Source organism: Herpailurus yagouaroundi, unplaced genomic scaffold, assembly GCF_014898765.1.
Source record: "Herpailurus yagouaroundi ecotype Mexico unplaced genomic scaffold, PumYag 67641, whole genome shotgun sequence".
Taxonomy (NCBI): Eukaryota; Metazoa; Chordata; class Mammalia; order Carnivora; family Felidae; genus Herpailurus; species Herpailurus yagouaroundi.
This window is the reverse complement of record NW_024420442.1, coordinates 8,713,606-8,719,334: the sequence shown is the minus strand read 5'-3', so window position 1 is coordinate 8,719,334 and position 5,729 is coordinate 8,713,606.

Sequence of the window (5,729 nt, the reverse complement as noted above, 5' to 3'; positions counted from 1 at the left end):
ATTTACATTCAGAGTGATTATTGAAAGATATGAATTTAGTGCCATTGAGTTACTTGTAGAGTTGGTGTTTCTGGTGATGTTCTCTAGTCCCTTGTAGTGTTTGTTGCTTTGGTCTTTTTTTGTTTTCTTTCTTCCACTCAAAGAGTGCCCCTTAAAGTTTCTTGCAAGGCTGGTTTGGTGGCCATAAACTCCTTTAGTTTTGTTTCTCTGGGAAACCCTTTATCTCTCCTTCTATTCTGAATTACAGTCTTGCTGGATAAAGAATTCTTATCTGCATATTTTTCCCATTCAGCCCATTGAATATTTCTGGCCACTCCCTTCTGGCCTGTCATGTTTCTGTGGACAGGTCTGCTACTAAACTTATGTGTCTGCCATTGCAGGTTAAATACCTTTTTTCCCGAGCTTCTTTCAAAATTTTCTCTTTATCTTTGTATTTTGCAAGTTTCACTATGATATGTCATGGTGTAGACCCATTTCTGTTGATTTTTAGGACTTGGATACCTGTTTCCTTACCCAAATTAAGGAAGTTCTCAGCTAAAATTTGTTCAAACCTTCTCCTTTTTCCTGCACTTCTTCTGGGTCTCCTATGGTATGGATATTGTTTTGCTTTATAGAAACCCTGAGTTCTCTAAGTCTACCTTCATGATCTAATAGCCTTCTTTCTCTCTCCTTTTCAGCTTCATCATTTTCCATAATTTTATCTTCTATATCACCTATTCTCTCCTCTGCTTCTGCCATCCTCATTGTGACTTTATCCAGTCAATTTTACATCTCAGTTATAGCAAAAAAAGTCTCCTTTTAAAAGTATTTTTATTCCCTTAGTGAAATAGTTTTGAGTTAAGAAATTTTAAGAATGAGATACACTTTATCTAGTCAATAATAGTGTTTAATATATCTAGGAGATATAGAAAAACTTTCAGGAATTATGTAAGCAGTCATAGGATAGGAGTTAACTACATACAGATATTTTTGCAAGTAGGCCAGGCCTATACAAAATACTAGCCTTAAATTTTTACTATTTTTTCTTGTTCTGTCTCTCCTACTCATAAGTGAATGTTTTCTATTTTATTAAGAATCATCTTCAATATAGGATCTTTGAGAATTCTGGTTGTGGTAGATTGGACCAAAGGCAGTGAGAGATATTTCTTGGTGTTGGTCATTTTAAGTTGAATACTCCTTATTTGGTCTGAATTTTATATTAAATATTTTCTTTGCTCAAATAAAATGGAAAACTAAAAATCTTAAAGGGTGCAATATTCTTTCCATGTGTATTTATATGTAGGATGTATAGGTCTTTGTGTAGGTCTTAGACATGTGTTTTCATTTTATTTGTGCTGGAGAGTGTTTAGAATGCAATTTATTAAAATATGCCATTATTTGCCTAATGGTTTTATAAAAATGCCACAATTGTTGTTTTACACATCAGGAAAATGGTCCTCTGCTGCAATATAAAAACAAAAATCTGTACATCTTTTTCATCTCAATGAGTTTCATGGTAGTAGCTGACTTATGCCCCTTTATCGTTTTATTTAGTGACTGTCAGTGAATGTTGGCATAACAGGATGACAATTTGATTGTCACAGCCTCATTGAATTACTTTTCATGATATTTAGATAACAAATGCCATTTTTTAATAAGTTGGTATTTCAAAATAATGTTCTTCTTTACTTTCTCATTTTAAAATGTGTGTGTGTTCTTGTGTGTGTGTATGTGTTTTGATTTTAAAATTTTCTGCTGCTATCTTTGATACAGCTGCCAATGACCTCTCATTCACTTTACTGTTTCTTTAATACCTCACCCATCAAAAATGAAGGAATGCAAATTTTAAATTCAGCTAGAGATACAAATATCCACAAAACAGATTTCTTTCAATATATAGAGTGTTTTATGGTGTTGTAATATCATTGTACTTTATTGCCTAACCTCCAATGAAATACCAGAACTCAATATGAAAAATGAAAGGGTATTCAAAGCTCATTTTGTACTGTAGGGGGCTCTTTCTGCAGCATCTAAGTTACTCTCCAGGAGTTAGTCACTTAGGTAAGGGCAGTAACTTTTTTAGTGCTGAGCCTCTCTAAAAACCTACCAAGTAGTAACTGAGTGACTTTAAGTATTTTAAAATTAACATACTGGTGGCGCGTGGGTGGCTCAGTCAGTTAAGCATCTGACTTCGGCTCAGGTCATGATCTTGCAGTTTGTGGGTTTGAGCCCTACATCAGGCTCTGTGCTGAAAGCTCAGAGTCTGGAGCCTGCTTCGGATTCTGTGCCTCCCTCTCTCTCTGCTCCTCCCCCACTCATGCTCTGTCTCTCTCTCTCAAAAATGAATAAAGGTTAAAAAAATTTTTTAAATAAAGAATACAGTAAAAATCAAATATAAAAGTAAAGCAAGAGGGAAAACCAACAAACTCAAAATGTGTATAAATCACTTAGCACTGTCCCATATTCCTAGTAAGTGCTCAAAATGGATATCTATTTAGGGGCACCTGGGTGGCTCAGTTGGTTAGTCGTCCAACTTCAACTCAGGTCATGATCTTACAGATTGTAAGTTTGAGCCCTGCATCGAGATCTGTGCGGACAGCTCAGAGCCTGGATCCTGCTTCAGATTCAGTTCTCCCTCTCTCTCTGCCCCTCCCCCACTATCACTCTGTCTCTCTGTCAAAAATAAATAAACATTAAAAATATTTTAAATTAACATACTGTAGGGGCGCCTGGGTGGCGCAGTCGGTTAAGCGTCCGACTTCAGCCAGGTCACGATCTCGCGGTCCGTGAGTTCGAGCCCCGCGTCGGGCTCTGGGCTGATGGCTCAGAGCCTGGAGCCTGTTTCCGATTCTGTGTCTCCCTCTCTCTCTGCCCCTCGCCCATTCATGCTCTGTCTCTCTCTGTCCCAAAAATAAATAAACGTTGAAAAAAAAAATTTAATAAATTAACATACTGTATTAGGGTACATAGCTTTAGTTAATTCTCTTAGCAATCCTGTGAGGTAAGTTTCTGTTCCCATTTTGCAGATGAATAAATTAAAACTCAGAAAGATTAAACACACTGCCCAAGATCCTTGAACTAGTAAGAGAGAGCTGAGAGCCCAACATTGCCCTCCTACCACAAAGCCTGTGTTTCCTTTTCTACTCTGTGATGTCTCCCAGTAATGTTAACACTGCATTTTAGAAGGCTAAATTTTAACTTAAAGCCTTTAAACATATACCCCTTTCAAAATTGCTTTCATGTTTACTCAGGAAAGTCATTGGATATACATGAATATTTGCCTCCCATTCAGTCAGTATTTCCTAGAAAAAAATCCCAACTATCTTATTCTACAGTGAAACACTCCACTGCTATTTTGAGAAAATACTTATTGCATTGAATAGTTGGAATGCTTCACAGAGTAAACTACCAGTTCTTTTTGCTCCAGCTGTAGCTAGATTTCAAATGTTAGGTTGAGTCATTTCTCTATATTCTGGAAGAATGTGAAACAGTAGGGAATATTTTGAGATGCCAGACACATACAATGTGGCATCTGGACCAAGGGGAGTAATACAGGTCAGTGCCTAGCAGATGGCATAATGAGCTGAGAGGCTACTGGCAGATGGACTTGACAATTTGGGCAAAGCAAAAGAGCTTTTGGCTACTAACACAAAGCACAAGGAAGGCACTAAAGGAGTCTACTCCCTTCTGATGAGGATGCCAACTTGGATTTAGCAGCTGATATGGTGAGTATGAGGCCTACAAAAGATAGTAAAGTGATATTCTTTTCTAGGTATGGTATGGAAAAGGCAGTTAATGTAAGCAGAGAGTATTTGAGGTTTTTGGTCAACCAAACTCTTATGCATGATGCAGGGGGCATATTTTTAATGTACTCTAATACTTTTAAGTTGTCATGGTCAAGTATGAATTTATAAGCTGCTTATTAATAGTATAAAGTTACACTTGAATCCTTACTATAGCCTTCATAAGTTAAGCAAATTAACTCCAATTATATATTTTATATTTTATGTTAGTAAAATGAGATATTCACATCACTTGAAACAATGGTAGTAAGTAGGTTTTCTAAGCTAGATTTTTGCTCTAGGACTACTCAGATCAAGGTAGTCATTTTTGTATGTGTGATAGTCCATCAATCTAAAAAGATGATGAAACTATTAACCAATAGTAGAGCATTGAGATGTTTTCCCCAGTAGTGATGATTAATTTGCATCATTTCTGTCTAACTCTTTCGTCCATCTGTAACATATGCTATATTGAATAATTGATGGGCAATTTCTGGCTTAAAATATATATGGGTTTTAGCCTCTGATGAAGTCTTTCCCAACTTGCTGTAAAAATACAATGAATCCACAGAAAATGATAAGAACACACAGAGCCAAAGATAAAAACAAACAAAACAAAGAGAAAATGTCAGTATCTGCGGTAATGAGACTAGAATAAGAAACTAGCAAAAGTTTGTCTCATGAAAGTAAGATGACTAGGGGGTTATATAGATGAGATTATGTAATTCTACACCATAGCCCATAGCTCAGAGTCCCAAGATCTATACTAACCAGAACTGTAGACAACCATATCTCTACTGTGAAGGTGCTTTTTTATATGCTATCCATCTTTCTATGTTCATTGAGATATAGCAATTCCCAGAAATATGACTGGATAGGCAATTGGTAGTAGCATAATTTATTCTAGGAACATGTGAGGCCCACAAATAAACCACTATAGCTAGGTCCTGGACATTATAAATTTTCATAGTACATTACGGAACAAGGTTGCATGTGGAGAAAAGGTACTGAATTAAAGCAAAACTATGTTAAGCACATGACAGCTGAAACACAGAAAATGGGGCTAAAATATGTGGACATTAACTTCTCCTCTAACTATGGATCAAAAAAGCTATTCAGCCATTCTTTGAGTTGGCAAAGGCTGAGACCAAAGGCAAACAACTCATTGGTTCTATTGCCAAACATTTTGTTTGAAGAGAACTTGCTTCATTTGAAAATGAGTAAAGAGAAAACTCTCAGCACATGGGCTACCAAAAATTCAGAGAAAACAGGGAATGGAACATAAAATTCAAAAGTTAATATCACAGCAAATGAGTTCCTCCAAGATCCAGAAAAAAATATCTTATAATTCTTTGACATACTAAACATAGTGGGGGAAAAATACTTTGGAGGTACAAAAGCACAAAGTCATATGGGCAACATTCTGAGATATACAGGCAATAAAGTAGGTGAAAAGGGAGATGAGCAAGATAAAGAAGAATATCAATAAACTAAAAATGTAATAGAAGATCAGGAAATTTAAAATGCATATTTGAGTTATTAAGAAGAAGAAATATAATGTAGAATATCAAATTAGTAATGTGGGATAAAAATTTAGGAAGTTTTACTAGAGCCCCAAGGAAAGGAAAAAGGATGAATATGAGAGGGAAAATGGTATCTATGGAAAAAATAGAGATCTAGCCTATGAATAATTGGTATATCTGAGGAACAAATATAACAGAAATTATAATACAAAATATAGTGGAAGACAACTTTCCTGAATTGAAGAAATACCCGTGTACATACTTTGAGACATCTTAATAACTTCCACACAAAAATACTGAAAAGAAACCCATACCCAAATATATTGTGGTTAAATTCTCACATTATAAGGATAATTTTAAAGTGCTGCAGGCATCTGGAAAGGAAAAAATAATAAAGATAATCTAAAAAAAAAGAAAGCTGGCCCTAGGTTTATCTGTAATATCA